Raw genomic sequence first — 22,839 nt, 5'->3', positions numbered from 1 at the left:
TGGAGAGAGCATACACCAGCAATTTGATAGCACACCTGAAGGCCCTAGAACAAAAAGAAGCAAATTCAGGGAAGAGGAGTCAAAGGGAGGAAATAATCAAACTCAGGGCTGAAATCAACCAAATAGAATCAAAAAGAACTATACAAAGAATCCACCAAACCAGGAGCTGGTTCTTTGAGAAAATCAACAAAATAAATAAACCCTTAGCCATACTAACTAGGGGACACAGAGACAGTATCCTAATTAACAAAATCAGAAATGGAAAGGGAGACATAACAACAGACACTGTGGAAATCCAAAAATCATGAGATCCTACTACAAAAGCCTATACTCAACAAAACTGGAAACCTGAATGAAATGGACAATTTTCTAGAAAGATACCAGGTACCAAAGTTAAATCGAGATCAGATCAATGATCTAAACAGTCCCTATCTGCTCATGAAATAGAAACAGTCATTAATAGTCTCCTAACCAAAAAAAGCCCAGGACCAGGTCAGTTTAGTGCAGTTTTATCAAACTTTCAAAGAAGACCTAATACCAACACTCTTCAAACTATTCCACAAAATACAAACTGAAGGCACTCTACCCAATTCATTCTATGAAGCCACAATTAATCTTATACCTAAACCACACAAAGACTTAATGAAGAAAGAAAACTTCAGATCAATTTCCCTTATGAATATTGATGCAATAACACTCATCAATCTCAATAAGAAAATGTGGAGGTAAAACTGACTCAAGACAGGGAAATCCAAATTTGATTTGTTTTTAAAAACTGAAATTTCATTGTACTTTTTGATCTATAAATTTTAATTTTCATCTTAGACTATGCTACAGGTACTAGGGTACTGCTGGGTTCTGTCCATTCTATTGCATTGGCAACAATCCACAGACCAAGAAGCCCCTTGTCTTGGTCATCTGTTTACAAAATTGTTTGCATCTTTTTCTTCAACAACCAACTAAAAGCCATCCAAATGCCATTCCAAGTACATGAGCAACTTCTAACCTAGTCACTCCCAGGGCAGTGCTGGTATCCTTACTTCATATGTGCGTATTATTACTTTCTTGGGCTCTCTTCTGGAATTTGTCACAACCTTTAATCATTTTCATTGATTGTGTGTCCTCATTGAGGAGCAGAGGATCCATGGGGGCATGAGGCATTCTCCTTTGTTCATAAAAATTTCTGAAACATGTAATGAGGATTTGAGAAATTATATAAGGAAGAAATAAGGAGAGAAGAGAATGGAGAAAACAAATGAGGAGGAGAAGGAAGGAAGATGAAGAAAGAAAAACTAAAGGGAAGAAGAAAGGATGTGAGGAAAGAAAGAAGGAGAAATGGAAAAACAATTCAAAATCATCATAAGGTAAATGGAGAGCTAAATGTGTGACTCTCTTCTCTCCTTATCTGTTACTTCTATCCTTTCTTATTGCTTCCTTCAACAGGCTACAATGTTATCCATACTGTATTAAATATACTATAGTTATAAATATTATCCCTGACATTATGTGTAGGGCAACTTAGGCTCAGTAGAGTAATAGGCCTTGAGATCTGTAGCCCTAGTGGGCAGTTTCTGCCTGCAGGGGGCGGAAGGAGTTTGGCTATAACTCCCATGTGTCTTTGGTTCCTGTTTCAGTCACAACCTCTTACATTTGCCCCTGCAGGAGATGTGTGCTCTATCAGGCAGACAATGCCCCAAGCTCCCAGCATTCTAGCTGGACCCTACCCCCAGTGATCTGACCACAGCCAAGCATGCCTCGTCCCAAAGACAGATAGCCACACCCCATACAATATAAGGGGCAGTTTACCCCCTCTTCCCTCTCTTGCTCTTTGTCTCTTCCCTTGCTCTTTGTCTCCCCTCTTGCTTCCTTTCTTCCTCTCTTGCTTTCTTGCCCTCTTCCTCCTCTCTTGCTCTTTCTTTCCTTTCTTGCCTTCTTCCTTTCTTTCCTGCTCTTTGTTCTTTCACCTTCTTGCTCTCTTGCTTTCTTTCTCTCTTTTCTCTCTTCTTCTCTTCTCCTCTCCTTCCTCTCCTTCCCTTCTCTCTACTTGACCAGCCTATTTTCTCTTTCCTATAATAAAATATCTTCTTTATACATTGCCTCCTTTTTTGACTAAAGTACCCTGTCACAGGCCTCACCTGCAGAGAGAGAGAGAGAGAGAGAGAGAGAGAGAGAGAGAGAGAGAGAGAGAGAGAGAGAGAAAGAAAGAGAGAGAGAGAGAGTGTGCTCCAGGCTATATCAACGAGCCACCCAGGCTTTCTAATTATGTGTATGTTTTGTACATATTATCTGTGGTGGTTGGATGAGAATGACCTCCATGGTCTTATGTTTGAAAGCTTGGTCCTAAATTAGTGACACTGTTTGGGAAGGATTAGGAGGTATGGCCTTGTTGGATAAAGTGTATCTCTGGGGGTGGGCTTTGAATTTTCCAAGGCCAAAGCCAGAACCCCTTGATAGCTCTTTGACTATTGCCTGGGGATCTGGATATAACTCTCTCTCACTTCTTAGCACCACGCCTGTGTGCCTGCTACCCAATTTCCTGGCATGATAACAGTGTAGTAATCTTTTGAATCTTCAAACAAGCCCACAATTCAGTGCTTTTTTAAATGTAAGTTAGTGTCTTTCCACAGCAATAGAACAGGAACATATATAGCATGACAACTGAGAAGGCTTAGAGGCGAGTAGATCTCTGACTGTTGACGGCTATTAGTAGTTACTTTAATATAGTATTATAATATTATCAGTCATAGCTAATTTGTCTAACTTTTTAATGCTTAATTTTATATGTCTGTTTTTCCTGCATGTATGTCTGTATACCACATGTGTACAGGGCCCATGGAAGGCAGAAGATGGAGGAAGATGCCTTTCCAGAAAAAGAGTTACAGGTTCTAGGAAGTGGACCTGGGTCTTCAAGAAGAGTAGCTAGTGCTCTTAACTGCTAAACCATCTTTTCCAGACTTAAAACTTATCTAAAGTTTTTAAGAAAACAAGCTTTAGCTATTGATAAACACATCATATATAGCTGTCAGTAGGTTACCTTAGAAATAGTGAAATGAAGAGAAATGTGCTTCTTAGGGGCACTTCTTTGACTACCTCTCCTGTTACTATATTTCTTGAGCACACATAACAAGTAGACATGCTTTCTTGGCATTGACTATTCTGTACCAAGTTTTCACTCTATTAAATCAACATGTACATGAAACTAAACAAAACTCAAACCCCTCCAAGTGTCAGTTGTAGTTTGACAAATGGCATTCAGCTTTCTGATGAGCTTGATGTGACAAGATAGATACATTGCATTTGTGGATAAACTTGAAAAAGTTTAGGAAAAGGTGTCAGATACCCAGAAAATGATTGTGTTTTAGAGAAGTTTTCATTTGGTGGACAAAAGTAACATTAAATTTGTAGTCTTTGTTGTCGCGACCACCTGCCAGCAGGAAGGACAACCACAACAGCAGGATTCTTCTCAACCACACTTTATTAGGAGCGCTCAAGTTTGAAGTGAGAGAAGGACCCCGCCCTCTGAAGCAGTCGGCTTATAAACCCTATTGTGTGGATGTGTTGATGCCTGATTGGCTCAGCAGTGTCTGCTGACCACTGCATCACCCATTTGGAGAGGGTGCAGCAGGAAAGGCAAGCATACGCAGGTGTGCAGAGTAAACATGCCTATGCGGCTGGCGTTGCACAGATGTACGGAGTTTACATGGCTGGTGTTGGCCAGCGCCCAACAGCGCCCAACATATGTGACTCTGCTTCCAGAGTGCCAGGATTATAGGCCTGTGCCACTATACCAGCCAAATCATCCATAATGCTTTCAATTTCATGTACTATAAGTGACTTGGTTCTAAATGAAAAATAAAACAAATAACATGCTGAGTGAACATAGTCACAAGTAACTTTGAATTTCAGAAATATAATAATACATGTATATTCTATAGATACTATATATGTCAGTATCAAGCTACCAGCAAGAAATGCCCACCTGCTCAATAATGCATGTTTATGATGGGGTAACAAACCACTTTATGATTGTATTTGAAACCCACTCCACAGAAAAGATTCTAATGCCTGACATTATAATTCTGGTTAAAGCTCATAGTTTAGAAAACTTTAGAATATATTGTGAAAATAGCTATCAATATTTTACTAAATGGCTATATTGCCAAAGTGAGCTCTCAAATATTTACATTTATATCCATTAATTCTTTTCTACTTTCAACCTTGGTCAGAGAATCTTCTAGAGTGGGCAACTGCCAAAGAGAATTCATAACTTATCAAAGTACTTAGAATAAGATATGGAATACTCAACCCTAGATGAGATGCATTCCCTGAGGCTCAGGGAATTTCATGAAAGAGAAACTAAAGAGAATGGAAGAGCTCGGAGATGGGAATGGGTTCTCTGACAAATCTGCATTTTCTATATGACATAGGCAGTGTACCCTTGAACTCATGCCTCTTGATTACCTGTACAAATCCAGTACAGGGTCAAGCCAGCCCAAATATTTTAGAAAAGATGATCATCTCTTACTGAGAAGCAACTGGCCATTCGTAGCTATGGAGGGAGGGAGAAAAGCTCTTCTTTGAGGATGTGGCCACTAGCAGATTGACAAATCTTCATGAATGGCAACCATACCCATACAATACAGACAGCACTTACGGGTCTAATGGGTCATAAAAAAAAAAAAAAAAAAAAAAAAAAAAAAGACCTGAATTTGGAAAGGGAGTCAGTTGAGGGGAAATCTGTGGGGAATAGGAGAGAAAATACTGGAATAACTATAATCACATTTTATTGTATTCCTTCCTGTATGAAATTATTAACAATAAAGAAATACTTAAGAAAAGAAAGCAAATAAATGCATGTATATTCTATAGGTATTGATTTACTTTTAAGTTTTTACTTACCAGGTATATTTTTAAATAAAAGTACACTTTATTTCTATGGCAGCTATTAAGTAAATTTCCAAATCATTAATTTTACCTAACCACAGTATCTGTTTTCAGAATTCTAACTATGCAAAAAAAATTCTGTACTGAGAAGGCCTTTTCTTGAGGTATTACTTTTATTGGTTTGTTCCCAAATTCCTTTTGTAGGTGTCACTTAATGGCTTTTCTGTTCACCTCTGTCATTTAAGTAAGGAATAAATGCTTGTAGTTACAGAATCTATGTGTTTATGGCCACTAAACTTGATCCTTTTGATCAGAAAGTGAGTGGAGATTGAAACCGAGGCTTTGTACCTGGTAGGCAAGCACCTTTCCTCATAGCTCATATGGGTCTTAAACCCCTTCTGAGTATCTAGGATTTAAGGTATATAACACCAGGTCTGGATACCACATTTATTTTACATGACAATATTTTCTGTTGTGTTTTATTTTAATTTCTTTAAACCATACATTGGCTGAAAAGCAGGAATACTTTTTAAATACAATAATTTCATTTTCCAGGAATTCAGAATTTGACATTTGGATTGAATGAATTTACTTAATTTTCTTTCTGCTTATCTATCAGTTCATGTTTCATTCCATCTAGAAAAGTGTTTTCTACATGGAGAGGGCAATCTCTTTCAAGTGGTGAAAATAGTAGATTAAGATTTTAGACCAAGTGTCAAGTATCACAACTGGTAGACATTTAGCATCCAGCCACTCAGATTTTGCAGCCAATTGCACAGTGTTAGTGAGACTAATATTTATGAACGAGCTGTAGGGAATGCCTCAAAATAAACATGGAATCAGCACTTGGGGCAAGCACTTTGAAGACATTTAGGTAATAGGATGTGACAATATGAAATGAAACACAATTTACACAGAGTTTGAGCTAAGCCACAGTAGCAGGTGATTAATAAGCAAGTCTCTGGCAGACTTTTAAATGATAAAGATTTCGAAAAGGAAACCTGACAACGATATAATAACTATGTTTCCAATATGCTGAATTCAAAGAAAATTAGTCTGCAGAAAACAGTTAACATCACTGTCTACTTACCAGTATGTTAATCAATTTAAATATAGTAGAGATTAACACTTTGCAGCTTGGTCACATAAAAAGATTAGTTAACTCTTTCCACTGACAGCTACACACAATTGGAAATGATGTGACTTTGAATTTCTTGCAAAATAGCCCTCCTTTTGTACAGAAAGCAGCTTGCTCACATTTGTAAGCATTCTAAAATACTGAGTGTAAATATGTCTAGAAATTATACATTAAATTACCTTTCTATTTTGTGAAATTTTCATTCTAAACATAACTTTATGATTCATTGAGAGGTAAATCAATAAGGAAGCCTTTAATTTGCATACTTTGTATGAGGACATTGAGCTAGGGCAACTGTACATGCTGTGGTAAAGTATATTTTCTGATAGCTCATGTGGTCTGAATTGTGGATGGGCAACACATATTTCACATATATAAATTAAATTAGTAGTTACCTGTTGGGTCCTATTTGGCCTTGGTGTGGGCCTTGAGTATAAACCCAAACCTGGCTCAATTTTCGAGACCTGTCATACACTTGAGAATGACTCAGCACAACCTACCGACCTGACTGAGGCTGCCTAGCTACCACTGATATAACAATTTCTTACAGGCTCCATGCCATCATTCCACATCTCTCGACATCTCACTCCGCCCCATACATCATTTCAACCCATACTTCTATCCCTACCTCCTCGCCCTGTCTATATATGCAAATTGCTGCCACTTTAAAGCAATTTCCTGTTTTGACAAGACTCCCAGCCTGGGTGTGTTCGTTATGGGCGGTGGACACTCACCATCCCAGTCAGCTGGACCGGCTTCTCTCCTCTTGTCTGGATCTGCAGGCAAAGTGCCACGCTACCTCATGAATCGTCCAGCTTAGGTGCATAATGGATACATATGTACACATAAACACAAACACAGAACCAGATATCATGAGGAGTAAGCTTACATATGCCTGGACCTGTGGTCTCTATTCTCTCTTGGTGGAAAAATATGAGCAGATAAAAGGAGTAAAAATTGATTCCTCAAAATGACTAGCTGGGACTGATTTATTGTCAGCTTGTGTGTAACTGTAGATAGAAGATACTCCCTCCCTGTGCCTGCGGATGAGGATATAGTAATTATGACTACTCCAGTGCTGTATGTATCCTCTATGCTCCATGCCATAAGAATAAAATGACAAACCAACCTTTAGAGTAAGCTTCTGCAACTGTAAGCAAGCCCCCACGTAAATGCTCCTGTAGGAATTGCCTTGATCATTGTTTCTCTTCATAGCAACAGGACACTGAGCAAGGCACTGACTGACCAACCTGCTTTCCTGTGGGCATTTGGATGAGCAGCAGGACAATGTGGTTTTGGAATTATCTTTCCATACATTAGTAAATAATAATGTTCACTCACTCTGCAATATAGGTATTTCATATTTTATTTTAACAATGACTAGAATTAGAGTGACTTTTGATAATTATTCTGAATCTGGGACAACTAATAGAGAATAATTTTTAAAATATCAAACCAACAGCAACCATTAGAGAAATGTTACCTTTTTAAAGAGTTACTTCTGCCTAGTAATCCACAGTTACAAAACACTGTGAAATTAGCTGAAGTGCTCATTGTGAGGAACATTTAAAATCCAATGTGAAATATCAGTGTAAGTGGCATTCTAACTACAGAAGACAGTTACTTGAATTTCAGCAAAATATTCAGGGAAATACTTTCTGTGTACGTACCCTCCCTCATCACCAACTCTGCCAGCAATGTATGCACTTTGAGAGCTATGGTAGACATTTAGGCATTGATGTATCTCTTCAAAAATAATTAGAAGATTTTAATAGTTCTTACTAACAAATGTGCCACATACTGGAGCCTCCAGGCCTCATTAACATAAATATTTTTAGTGTCACTTTTCTAAAAACTATATTGCTTCATTTAGTCAATCCAAATGTACACTAAGGCAAAGAATTTGATTTTTTGTCCCGGAGGATGACGCATAGCCTGGTTAATTCTATAAAATTCTAGAGAAAGAGATCCTGTGCTCCAGTGCTGGGGGCTGCACAAGAGGCAGGAAGCAGCTCAAGCAGCTATGGTGGGTGGGCAAGAGTCTGCAGAGGAGAGAGGCTGGGAAGTAATACTTCTCCAGGTTTTATGCAGAACATGTGGGTCATGAAAGGGGGAGACTTATCAAGAAAATACCATCCTCTATTGTGACAGAGAGCTGTCTGAGAGAGCAGAGGGAAGAAGGGTGGAGTCAGTGGGATGGGCCTGTTAAATGAAGCCACGTGGTTTTGATTTCCTCTGATAGAGAGTGTCAATTACAAAATGAAAAAAAAAAAACCTGTCTGTACAGGGGTCAGCCTAAAGCCTAAAGCACATGCATCATACAGTCTGACCAGCTTGTATTTATGTGTTTGAGAATATATATATATATATATATATATATATATATATATATATACATATATATATATTTATATATATGTATACATCTGTGTGTTTGTGTGTGTGTACGTATCCATGTAACAAGAAGTAATGAAAAATAGGCTATCAGTTTGAAAGAAGACAAGGAAGGGTATATGCGAGGCTTTGGAGACATGGGAAGGGAGAAATTATATAATTACATTAAAATATCAAAAACCAAAAAAGTAATAAAAATTTAAAAATGGTAAAAAGTCTCTTTCTATAACATGAAAAGTATCTATGGATGAAAGAAAATTTGGGAAAGAGAGAGCCATAAGATCTTTACGAAGTCTCAAAATATGCACGCATTCTATGAAAACAGGTGGTAGGTAGAACAACGACCTATATAATTTAACACACCTACCAAAGTTATCTACACTAGATTTACCTTAGTATGCAAATACATTATTTACGTGGCATTAGAAACTATGAAGGTAGCAACCTCGTGGTGATTTAGTAAAGCCATGGAATCTTTCTGAGGGGGTTCCATACCCAGAAGGTATGTAACTATGTGTTGGGAAGGCAGGGGGCGGGGTAGAGATGTGAGGAAGAAGAGAGGGAGAAAGATGGAGTGAGGGAGAGATGGAGGGGGCTAGAAAGAGGGGGGACAGAGGAGGGAAAGAGGGGGGAGGAAAAACGGTAACTGAGGAGATAGGTAAAGCAGAGAAAGGAGGAAAGAGGCTGAGAGGATGTGAAGAGCAGAGAAGAAAGAGACCGATCAACAACCACACACCGCGAGGATGTGAAGAACAGAGAAGAAAGAGACCGATCAACAACCACACACCGCGATGATGTGAAGAGCAGAGAAGAAAGAGACCGATCAACAACCACACACCGCGATTATGTTAAAGATACTAGAAAAAGCAAGAAGGCCCAGGAGGCCAAGGAAGCAATGGAATCAACTGCCTTCTGGATATGCTGCAGGAAAGGGAGACCGGCTTGGTTTTCAGACATGTGATTCACTGAGTGGGAAACTCACAAATTCCTCTGTAGAACACCAGGTATGTAGGGAATTGTTTCAGCTGTGATAAGAAATTCAGGTAACTTGCCATTATGCCAGTGTCTCCTGGGACAGAGCAAACATATGAGAACCATGTGAGTACTTTATCAAAAACCCCAGCAATTACAGATTTCAACAAGCAGGCTGTAAGCTTGATGGCAATCTTACAGGAGACTAATACATGCGAAAACTCTAGGATTAGATCTAGCCCTAGTCCGAGGTGTCAGGGAGCCAAGGTAAAGTGGAGACCACTTGAAAATACTTAGGTGAGAAGTCATGATGGCAGTCCTAAGAGAGGGATGCAGACACTGTTAAGATGTTTTTAGTGCATACCCTGGAAATTTCCAGGACAGGAGATTAATCCCAAATTTGATTGATTATTAGCCTACAAGGTGGCCTTTAAGAAGAAATGAAATTATGAGTCACTACTGCTTCTCTGTAGAAACAAATGTTGGGAGACAGACCTATTGGTAAAGTATGCTCCAATGGACTCCAACTGCTGCACTTGCATCAAGAACCAGCTTCAAGGACTGGTTCTGCAGGGACTTAAATGCCAAGAACTCTTTATCAGTCTCTATTTGAACATCTCTGCTTTCTTCCCCACTTCCTTTCTTGTTATCTGAGGAAAAATTGTACTTTGTGTTTTGCATTCTCTGTTGTGAAATGTCATTGCTTCCAAAAATGGTTCAGCTGCATTTAGAGGTGAAGCTGATTAAAGAACTGTCTTGTTTGTCACCCACTGTGCTGTATAAAACACAGCAGCTGCAGGACACTACCACGAACAGAAAACATTACTCAGCTCATAGCCTTTCTAACACTGTGGCTCATTAAAACCCCAGTGCGTAAATTGCTAGGTACCCCATTTTCAACATAAAGAAATGGAAGATGCCCAGTGTCTTTTCAGGCTGAAGAAATCTGTCACATTTCACAAAAGAGAAAAGTTAATTTTTCTACTTTTGTGAATATAAGATGATGAGGAAATCCATTTTAAGTAGTTTTAGTACATATCAAAATTCCACATCAATTAAAATTCTACCTAGAGATCAGAAATTCTCTTCTAAAAGAAATAGCTGCTTGATCGCGACGTGTAAATTAAGATAATTTTAACATTTTTTCTTTAGATAAAAGAAATATATCCTTAAGATGACTGTCTTTCATTTAATAACATAAAGTTTACTTCTTTGTGGTAAAAGGAACATGGAAACCATTTGCCCATTTTATCTTCAAAATAATATTGAAGATTTTTGTACAAATAATTTAGTGAATTTTGTTCTATCAATCAAAGCTACTGCAGTCATTGTTTTCAGCTGATAAACAATTAGTGGAATATTTTTTTTTGTGTTATCCAATTATTTCTAGTTATTCATCATGAAGAGAGTCAACCTTAACTTTAGAAATAAACATTGATCATGTTATCAAGGAGCAATGCTCCCAGATTTTCAACTAATCTATAAAATAATAAAAATGAATAAATACTTCCTCAGTGCCATGGCTTCTGACACACTGCTTAACCGATTTTAAAAGTTTTAGTCCTCAAGGAAAAGGATGCAGATGAATTCCACTAACACAGGAGCGCGCATATTAAGCCTTTAAAGGCATGCATGCTTCACTCTAAAGAAATCTATTATTCAAATTGTGAAAATATATTAGTTATACCTGTTGATTTTCTATAATTAATATGAGATACTATAGCATAGAGGAGTGACTATTTTAACACTTTATTTCAAATAAGAAAACATTTTAGTGATTAGAAAAACAGTAGATCAATATGAAATTTTGTGGACACTGGATTTTAACAAGAAATGGTTATTATTTGTCTTCTCTTCTGGAAGAAATTTTAGCACATGCTTTATGTAAAGGAAAATGAAAATATACAAAAGTATCAACATTTTAATAAATATATGTGTTTGATTTCATCTAACCTGTATTTGGAAAGGGACAAGTTATTTAAAGAAAAAAATCTTAAATAAAGACTAAAATATTTTTTAATTAAATTAATTCTGAATTATCATGAGTACCTATCATGCGCCACCAAGGTCTTCAAGTGTTGAAATCGAGGAAAGAGCAGTTGTGCTCCATGGGTGAAATTAGAGATGATGGCATAAACAAGCAAAGCATGAGAGGTGCTAACTCGGGCAAGGGAGAGAAGCAGAGCAGGGTAGGTGTGGCTGAGCATAACAAGACTATTAGGACTAGAATACCACAGACAACCATTCTGAAGTCACAGTTGAGCAAAAGAACTATGTCATGGCAAATAACATGCTCAACACATAGCAAACTGTGTGTGATCTGGTCATAGACTTTCAAGGACTTGAGGGAAGACAGGATCAGCAAGATGAACTGAGGTTGTCCTTCTCCATTTGCTTTGAGGAGAAATGAAAAGATATTGAAAATATCTGAGTGAACAGTTGGGCATTTCTCTGGTGCTGCTTATACTCATATGCTAAAGATCTGGTTGCCCTAAGACAATTCCCGTATACACCAGTCTTTGTTGTGCAAAACTTACTTCCCACTTGAAAACCATTGTTGAGAGAGAGAGACAGAGACAGAGAGAGAAAACAGGAGGTCTACATTAGTCATGATGGATCAGCAGCTAGAGTGGCATGCTTCCTGCCTCCCCAGGACACCAGACCACTGTAGCATTAATAACCAGGAAGAGTAAATATAGGAAGTATTTGCAGAGCACAGTTGGGAAAATAGATAGTCTAGAGAAAGAGTTAAACTAGAGGTCATCCCCAGCAATTGCACAGAATCTAATATATAGATTATAGTTTTAATCTCTTTAAACTATGATTTACATATATCTTACAATTTGACCCTATGCAAATGTTTGTCTAGTTAACTCAATGTGTGAGTATACTAGGGGATTAATTTCTTTTAAAGATTTATTTATTTATTGTGTAAATAGCATTCTGCCTGCATGTATGCTTGTGTGGCAGGAGAGGGCCTGATATCTCATTATAGATGGTTATGAGCCACTATGGGGTTGGTAAGAATTAAATTCAGGACCTTTGGAAGAGCATCCAGTGCTCTTATCATTTGAGCCATCTCTCCACCCTGCTAAATTCACTGTTTTTAAGATAGCATCCAGAAGACTAAAGTTTCTGAGTTAGGAAATTTCAGAAAAAACAGGCTTGAGAGATTCATGAAGGAAAAATAGAATCAAATGTACTTTACTAGAAATCAGTATAGAGCTGACCCAACTTGAGACCCATGCAATGGGCAAGCACCAATCCCTGATACTATTAATGATACTCTATTATCCCTGACACTATTAATGATACTCTGTTATGCTTGCAGCAGGAGCATAGTGTCTTCTGAGAGGCTCCAACCAGCAGCTAAGTCAGATACATACAGATACCCTCATCCAAACATTAAACAGAACTTGAGGAATCTTATGGAAGAGGAAGGATTGTGGGGCCAGAAGGGGATTGGAACTCCACAGGAAGACCAACAGAGTCAACTAACCTGGACCATTGGGGCTGTCTGAACTACCAAAGAACATACACTGGCTTGATAGACCTGGGCCTCGACACACATATGTAGCAGATGTGCATGTTGGTCTTCAGGGTGGGTCCTTGAGAAGGGCTGTCCCAAAAGCTGTTGCCTGTACAGAGGATCTGTCCTTCTAACTGGGCTATTGGGAAAGGAAACACCTAGCCTCACAAAGGCTTTAAGTATAAGGGTGGGGGGATACCCAGGGAGGCCCTCATCTGCTCAGAGGAGAAGGGGGCAGAGGGACTGACAAAGGATTGTAAGGGGTTTACTGGGAGAGGGCATTGTGTAGGTTATAAAGTGAATAAGTCATTACTTAGATTAAGTTTTAAAAGAAAAAGAGAAACCAGTGTAGACATGTCAGGAACACATCATGCTTGGACTCATAGGGAGAGGTTGAGGCTGGTGATACATCAACAGGGGTGTAAGAAGTTTAGGGGACTCCTTAGAGGTCTGGATTTGTGGTTTCCTGTGGAATGGATGCAGGCTGACAGGGAAAGACGGCTGGATAACCTTTGGGACATAGCTGTCTCCATTTATCATTAAGTCTTCAGAAGAAATTAATGAGAAATTAGTAGGTTTGGAAAAATACAAGAAAATGCCTTGGTCTAGATTTTCTGAGGTGTTGCTGTGGAGACCATGCATGAATTCAAAGCCAGGGCCTTCATCCCGTCAGAAGAAGGTATGGTTCCTACTAGTCAGCTTCACTCACGGGGAAAGAGAGGGGCTGATTTCTATCCATGTTGGACCATTAAGTAAACAGTATTCACATAGGACTAAGAATTCATGTTTCATTCATTTAACTTATATTAATTGTACGATTTTGTTTGTGTTCATTACAATTTGCTTTTCATGGTTATATATGATCTGGAAAAGGAAGACTTTTAAAATAGGTTCATGCTGTCCTTTAGAATTATGTTTCAATGGAACAGATTTGTATTGATATTGATGATTTATGTGTTATTTTTCCCATCAGATGGACGTACATAGTTTTGATAGTGAAGGAGTGCTGATTCAAGTCGTTCAACCAATCTCTAGGTAGATGCTGTCAGCTGTTTAAGGAGTGTGGAGGAGAGGAGTTACCGCTGGGATGGGGGTTATGCAGTGCCTGTGAGCACAGCATTTCTGTGATGGGGATCTCAGGATTAGAATGTGACTTGTAGCATGCAGTAGGACACCTGGACCCGCAGTCACAGAGTTCTGCTAGCAGCATTGGGACCACACAGAATGGAAGCATAAGTAATAGGGTTGCAGAAGAGTTGCCATGGGGAAATTAATATTTGTTTTACTTTCAAATTGGGTAAATCACGAAAAGAAAAATAGTAACTCATCATCCTTAAACCTGGGTAAAAATGAAGTTAATGTGCATAGAAGATGTTTTAAAAACTAGAGAAGTGAGTTGAATAAGAGCCAAGATTTTTTTTTTTTTTTTTTAGTTTTTCAAGACAGGCTTTCTCTGTATAGCCCTGGCTATCCCAGAACTCACTCTGCAGACCAGGATGTTCTCGAATTCAGAAATTCGCTTGCCTTTGCCTTCCAAGTGCTAGGATTAAAGGCATGTGCCACCACTGCCTGGCTGAGAGCCAAGAATTTTTAAAAGAGCATAGTGTAAACTTGAAGAGAAAATGACATGAACAGGAATCCAAACACTATTTAAAATCCACCAGAGGAAAGTGAATTAATAGATCCTAAAATTATGTTCATAAAGTAGAGAGTGATGTCAATGAATATTATAAATTGGTTTGAAGTAAAGCAATTCATCATTGTGAACTCCCACATAGGTTTTGAAATTTACCAGTTACCAAGAATCACTAAAGCATATAACACATATAATTCTTTGTTTAATTTGTATATCAGGAATTATATAAGATGGGAAGGGTATAAGTTTCAAATAAGTGAGTATATCAAACATATAGCAAAAGAACACACAGCAGACTATAACAAGACATCATCAAGTCATGTGTTCATAATATCTCACACACATGTCTGGGGAGGTCTTGGCGATGCAGTCATTCCAGAGTCTCTGATGAAGAGATTTCCATGTAGAGGAGAGTGTATCATGTTGGCAATTAGCCGTACATTCCCCTTAGTCATTTTTTTAAACTATCATAGGATAAACAATAGCAAGTGACATTGGATATTGTTCACCATATAGCTGTACTCAGAGCTGCACTGTTTTGCTTATTAGATATTTGCTGTTCTTTTTTCTCTTGGTGATTAAGTTAGGAGTCATCCTGTCAAGGAAGGGGTCATTTGAAGAACATTTGATGTAAACTTGCTTGAATGTAAGACAAGAGCTCCCAGAGCCTCCTGTCAACAAGCTTAGAGAGAACTTATCATTCTAATGCAATTGATATAACAATTGTACATGCAATTTTACATGAGATAATTGAAGTTAAATTAGACAACCAAATACAAATAGATTCTTAGTGTGTGTATTTGATTACTTCTATACTGTTCATACTATTATTTCATTCATCTAGACTAGGCTTCTCACATCCTCTCCAGTGAGGTTGGCAGCTTGTGTTTATGTCATGTGACCTCAACTAGGGCCCATTTTTATATATTCAAGAAGAAGTAAGATCAAAGTTCTAGTTCCAAGCAAAATAAGATACATGTTAAGTACTCAATTATATACAATTCCATACTATTTTAGAGATGGGCCAATCTGTTCTTTGGAGAAGGAAGTCTAAGTAGCACTTCTATACTGGGATGGATATTAATTGTAAAGATATGAGAGTGTTTCTAAGGTGAACTGGGTGGAAGGTAATGACAGCCTATAATACAGTCATCCATTGAGAAGCATACCTATGTTGAGTTTACAGAATGTATCACACCATGTGTATATTTTACTTCATTAAAAAATAATAGAGTACAATTATTCAGTCCATATGTCAATGTTGCCAATAAATACTACATGTCAAATGAACCTTTATTCATCTGTGAGAATTACCAGTCATACAAGTTTAGGATAAAGCTATAAACTTCAAAGTGTTACCTACATACATAAATGCTAAGTTCCGAAATAATGTGAAAGAACTCATTTTTAAAAAGAAGAGTTTTGGAGAAAGAAAACATGTTCTCTTCTCTTTTTCTCTCCTCTCCTCTTCTCTCCTCTTCATTTCAAAAAGGACAAAATTGCCTGCCTCATGCCAGGGACCATGACTCAGGTCATGACTAGATGCACAAATTCAGAATACCCTCAATAGATGACCTATAGACCACAGTGCCTTGAGTGAATGTCATTATTTCCATACTTGAGAGGAGGAGTAGTTTCTTATAGCCCATAGCATGGGACAAAATAACCAGAGGTATTGCAGTGGCTGTGAGTTAAGTGAAATAGAGCGAAAGGAGTCCCAGAGATGTTCAAAGCTGAATAATAATATCCCCATCGATGCCCTAATGAATCTACAAAGAAATTAAACAAGTCAAGTAAATTAATTGCAGGAGGCAAGCTTGAGGCAAAAGCAAATGAATTGATTTCACTAATTTGTGCTCTCTCTATTTTTACTTAAGTTGAAAACTTTGATTAAAAAGATAACTATTTCTGGTATTCCCACCTGGATGGATAAAAGTGAAAGTGGATAATGTCTTATTCAGAGTCTGGTAACAGCTAATTGCTTAGGATAATAAGTTCCCGTTTGTATCGTCTTCAGAACAGCCCAGAACATTGATAGTCATTATTTCATTCAACACATGAAGTATTTGTTGATGTTTTAATGGCACCTTTTTTTCCTGATTGACAATAAATAAATCATGGAAAAAATACTGGAAACATCCTTAAAGTCAACACATTAGCCAATACTGTTGTGCGGGAACATAATGACACTTACAGGGAAGCGCGCCACATCAAGATATGGGTAAGCAACTCAGAGAGATCTTGTCTCGGGGAAGATAGAAGAGGACAGGGGAGGGGAGAGGAAGGGAAGGGAGGGAAATGGAAGGGGAGAGGAAAGACTAAAGATTTAGCTGAAGGGCTAAACATTTGTTTACTGTATTTGAAGCTCCAAATTCAATCCTTCAGTGATGCAAAAAGATGACTGTGTTAGTGCTAAATGAAATGTGTTAAAAAGCTGTGATTACAGTGCCTGACTCCTACAGAAGCAGAGGCTCACAGCCATCCATTGGACTGAGCACAGGGTCCCCAATGAAGGAGCTAGAGAAAGGACCCAAGGAGCTGAAGGGTTTGCAGCCCCTTAGGATGAACAACAATATGAACTAACCAGTAATCCCAGAGCTCCCAGGGATTAAACCACCAAGCAAGGAGTACACATGATCGGACTGATTGCTCTGGCAGCATATGCATGACAGACGATGGCTTAGTAGGTCATCAGTGGGAGGAGAGGCCCTTGGCCCTGTGAAGATTCTATGCCCCAGTGTAGGGGAATGCCAGGGCCAGTAAGCGGAAGAGAGTGGGATAGGAAGCAGGGGGAGGGGGAAGGGGAAGGGAACGGGGTTTGTTCTTATTGTTTTTTGTTTTTTGTTTTTGTTTTGTTTTGTTTTGTTTGTGGAGGGGAAACTGGGAAAGGAGAAATCATATGACATGTAAATAAAGAAAATATCTAATAAAAAAAAAGGAAAAAGAAAGAAAAAAGAGTTGTGATTAGTATTAGGTATTACTATCTTAGAAACCAGTCTAGGCATATGGGCCTTTGTTTTGTGCTTTTCTTTTGGCCAGCCTTTGTTGAACAATGTTCAAATACATACATACATACATACATACATACATGCACACAGACACACACACACACGTACACCCATATGCACACACACACACACACACACACACACACAGACACATGTATGCTGGAGCTCAGTGGGTACAGAGCATTAACTGCTCTTAAAGAGGTCTTGGGTTCAATTCCCAGCAATGGTATGGTGGCTCACAATTATCTGTAATGGGATCCAATGCACTCTTCAGGTATGTGTATGAGGACAACTTCAGTATACCCACATGTATAAAATAAATAAATAAACCTTTAAAAAAATCTGCCTGTGGTGGTGATATTAATAGAAGCTAAGTATGGATTTTCTGGATGTAAAATTTGAATTCTTAATCTAATAGGAAACACAAAGGAAAGAGCAGAGATAGCTGAGGGTGTTCCATTGAGAGGTAGCTAGACAGATATGAGAAAAAAAGGGAAAACGACTTTTTAGGTCCTGCACATGAAGAATGGTGAACTGTTACCTGCAGGATAAAGGCTGTTTGCTAACTAATTTATTCAGCCTATGAGCTAAGACTGAATTTTACACATGAATGTATTCAATCAACTTGATAGGGAACATGAACTCTGAGCTCAGTCCAGTAAAATAGTACTTCTGTTAGAAAGATTTCTATTCTCATTCATAGAACTGTATGGCTGAAAAAAGTTATTAATATTGTATTTTAAATCAAGTACAGAAAATTTCTTTTTTTTTTTTGCTTTTTTACATAAGAGGTTGGCCTCTGTAACATAAAATATTATTGTTACTTTCAATAAAATAAGTTTGACCTCCAGTTTAGCTCAGTAACATTCAGACTCATAGGAAAAAAACCATATGGTGGTCTTCCTGGGTTACATATATTCCAGTTTCTTCCATAGTCTCTGATTTCCTATGCTTAAGGTGGGGCCTGAGGGTCTCAATTCTAATGAGTCCTTTGACAGAGCTGAAAACTTCAGCTGGTGGTGGGGGCTGAGGTGGAGAATCATCTGGGAGAACCATCCTGCGCTGGAAGAACTAGAAGCCTAGCAACTTATGCTAAGCATAGTCTACTACAAAACTTAACAACTTATGCTAAGCATAGTTATATCTACAAAACTTTTCATAATTGCATTTCAAACATAACTTTTGGGCTTAGGTGTAGAACTTTTTCCAACTCAGTGAAACACCCACCAATGAATTCTAATTCTCCTAACGAAAGAAAAAAGCAAACACAAGTCAAATCTGTTTCTCTGGAGTAGGATATCTCTGGGATGCAAACCATATCAATTTTCAGGACTAATGACTTTTGAAAGCTCTTTTCAAGGATACATTAAATAGTCATTAGACCTGTTCTTGTATTCACTAACCTGTATGCAACATGAATTGGGCTAAGAATCAATAACCAGACCACAAGAAAACACCTACACAGTGAGTCCTTTGTGGCAGGTTGTCAGCCTAACCATACTGTACCTGTTCCATGATGATATCAACAAATTCAACAACGTGCCTCTTTTTTTTCATGTTTGCAGGCCTTATTTCATCCAGTAACTTAATTCTTGAAAGAAAACTGAATTTGAAAAAAAAGAAACTTCTAAGAATTTTGTAATTCTGCCAGAAGCATGAAACTCCCGTCATGTTTAAACCCTAAAGATTTAAACACTAAAGTATTTGTGCCATTCCTATTTAAATGTTCAACTTAAATTTAAATCGTTTTGCCTGTAAATATAATAGTGGTATTTAGTTTGTCTGTTAAAATGACATACCAATTGAAAGCTTGCATGCTCTCCCCACAAATTAAACAATTTTTTAATTTACATTTTCATCTTATTAATTTTCCAGGTGAGAAGATAATGTTGTTATTTTTAATTATTGAAAGCAGAAAGATCATTTGCATAAACAGATTGTAATGATCCTAAAAATAAAAATAAACATGGATTTATTGACCCAACACATTTTTCAATATTTGAAAGAACGAATGGACAAATCATAATGAAAGCAGTTGCCATTTGTCATTCTTAGTGGATGTCAGTATTAAGAATAAACTTTAATATTCCAAAACATGTCATAATGCATAGTACTGCATGCACTAATATTCTCATCTTTATGATGAATCCATCAAATACATGAATTTATTCTTCACATTGTTCTTATATGGAAGAAAATTTTTAGGCATAATCCACCCTAAAGCAATGGTTCTTCATGAAAGCAAAGCCTTTGGACAGCTATGTATCAAGTCATAAAGGTGATAGTTGAGCTTTCCATACCTGTGAGATAGACAGGGTGGATGACATCCAATGGTCGTAGGCAAGGATGCAACTAAGCTTACTACAAATAACAAAGCATTTCCATACATACAAAAGAGCTAGTACTTTCCAAATGTCAATAGTCTTAAGGAGACAATCCTACTGAAATTTTTGCTTTTGACTACTTACTGCATTACACAGTTAAAAGGCCAAAGATTCATTGGCTAGCCCAAACTTACTTGATGTATAACTGCACCTGTTCCAGCTTAACCTCTTACCTACTACTTTTACATGGGAATTCTTGTATTTTCAGTTTAATAACTGAAGTTAATATCTGTTTAACTCTAAGTCCAGGCTCACCTAAGACTCATGTTGATCTTTCTGTCCTAGTGTATTTAATGCTAGGATCACAGGTGTGTGCTCCCTGTCTTATTCCATCACTGGCGAAATTTACACCAAAATAAGTTCATGTGGAACTTAGAGCTAAGATTCTACATTTTGTTCTCTTTAATTGTATTAAGTACACACACACACACACACACACACACACACACGGGGTTGGGGGAGAGAAATGCACAGAAATATGGAAACTCAGTATAAGCAAGATTATACTTCAAAGCTATCCTTATTTAGATACCGTTACAAGCATTGGCACACACTGGCAAACTCATAAAACAGTTGATTTTCTCTAGATTAGTCTTTGGAAAGTATTAGCTCACAGTTGGAGGTGAATTCCCATGTCTTGGCTGCACTTGTAATAAAGGATGAATTATGTTATGGTTTAGTAAGAGGATTTGTATGTGTAAATTTTTCATGAACAGTACACTTTGTACCTCATTATCCCTTGGAGAATCTGCTTCCTTCTATAAGCATGGCTATTTTAAGTAACTGGTAAGAGTAAAAACACCAAGACAATGTAAGTGATAAGTATTTTTCTCATTACTTTTGTTTCTATAGAAATGCTTTCAGTGTGGGAGTGTTGTGGGCACAGCACCAGAGAAGGTCAGAAAACACATATTATACTTGACTATAAACAAAGGAGGTTATGGAGGAGTTACTGGCTCAGATCTTGGGAGGAACATGTAAGAACGTGACACTTCATGCAGACCTATATATAGTCTTTGCTTCCTGGAGAAGATTTTATGCTTAGTTTTGAAGGAACCAAATTTAAGAATAAACATTCATTGAGAGGACAGGTCATGTTCTGGACCCAAGTTATCAATAAAAGTGCAGAAAATTGGATAAGTACTAATAGTGAACACTAGCAGGGTGCCTGACTAGCTGCTGTAGTATACAGGGAGAGGTGAGAGCTGACTAGCTGCTGCAGTGTACAGTAAAGGTGAGCGCTGACTAGCTGCTGCAGTATACAGTGAGCGCTGACTAGCTGCTGCAGTATACAGTGAGCGCTGACTAGCTGCTGCAGTATACAGTGAGCGCTGACTAGCTGCTGTAGTGTACAGGGATAGGTGAGAGCTGGGCAAGATTAGTGATTAGCTTTTTCTTTGTGATCCTTTCTATATATATTTTTCCTTCCATATTCTGCTTTTGCTGACATTTTATGTAGATTTTCTCTTTTGCTTTGCTGGCATTACCTTTCTCTCCACCTTTTCAATATGAAGCTCAGAATAGGAAAACAAAAACAGAGAGACTTCAGTGATACATAATCAGCTTTTCAAGGACTGATGAAGGAAAGGCAAAATAAATGAATCTGTTTGTAGAGTGTCATCATACGTTGAAGACCTTGTCAGTTTTCTTGTCATGTATAAAATCATTATAAAATGATAAAAAAGGAAATTCTTAGAATTGGTACACATTGCTATACATCTGAATTAGTAAGCACCCATCTTTCCTTACACCAAACACTACGGGAAAAACAAAACTTAAAATGGCAAGATTTTATTTGAAAATCAAAGAAGTTGTTAAGGAGATATTCATGGAAGTAATGCTGTTCCTACCAGAAGCAAACATTATAAATTAACATTCTGGCACCAGATACGTCATACTCCAGGAGTAGTTGTTGGTCAGAGAGCTCCAAGGGCTCCCAGAGTAATACAGCCGTTAACATTGCTCTTGGCTGCTCACCAGGAATATGTTTTAAAATCTTTGTTTTGAAGATGCTGCAGATCTAGGTTGAAAGTAGAAAGTAATCACATTGGGATTGTGCAAGATGTTAACACTCCATCCTTTAGCCTTCACAGCACCCAAGGTACTGTACAAGCATTTGAGGCAGAAGGGTCATCAGAAGTCATCTAGGTACTACAATAATCACCTGTCTGGCAAGAGATACTCATCTGCTAATACAACAGTGTCATGGTTTCTCTGAGGTAACTAACATTACTTTATGATTAGATATGTAACATAAAGTAAACAATATTATGATTAAATTTGCAGCTAGCTCTCCAGGAAGAAATTCTTGGTTGCTATTGAGGTCCTTGATCAAGAGCCCAGGGTAGGGGAGATCCTATGAAGACTTTACTACTGTTGTTTTCATAAATTCCATGCCAAACTGTCTTCTAAAGTGTATGTTCATTTCCATGGATTAGGATTGTCCTCACCCATCATTAGAAAGCTCCTTTTTACAGTAGGTGGTGGCTACTGCAAAAACTCATAACAGCCCCAGGTGTAGAGAATAAATGATGGTGGTATGCTCATCCTTGGTTCAGAGAGTTATAGTAACCCTCCCAGAGCCCAGAGGATGTTATAGGAAATAGCATGAGAAGAAAGTAAGAACCCCAGGTCAGGGAGGGGTGCTGTGAAATAATGGCTTCATAACATGACATTACTGCAGTTGTCATTACCTTCGTGCACAATATTGGGCCTACCAACATTTCATCAATGGGGAGCAATGGTTCACCAAGCCCTATCCCCACTGAAGGACCATGGGAGTTAATGTTTATTAGGAGAGGGGATGTTACATTTTCAATGGTGTCACCATCGAGATGTTGCTAATGCTCTAGTAAATAACCCCAATCCTGTTTGTGAAAGCAGTCATAATCAAA

General features: G+C 37.9%; 1 protein-coding gene across 1 annotated transcript in view; it reads right to left on the bottom strand.

Annotated features, from left to right (window-relative positions):
* Positions 1–22,839, bottom strand: part of Gpc5 (glypican 5) — a 1,368,055-nt gene that overhangs the window by 86,637 nt on the left and 1,258,579 nt on the right. The window lies entirely within an intron of this gene.

The sequence above is a fragment of the Mastomys coucha genome, unplaced genomic scaffold (genome assembly GCF_008632895.1).
Source record: "Mastomys coucha isolate ucsf_1 unplaced genomic scaffold, UCSF_Mcou_1 pScaffold9, whole genome shotgun sequence".
In the NCBI taxonomy this organism is placed as follows: Eukaryota; Metazoa; Chordata; class Mammalia; order Rodentia; family Muridae; genus Mastomys; species Mastomys coucha.
This window is presented reverse-complemented; position numbering and strand designations above follow the sequence as displayed.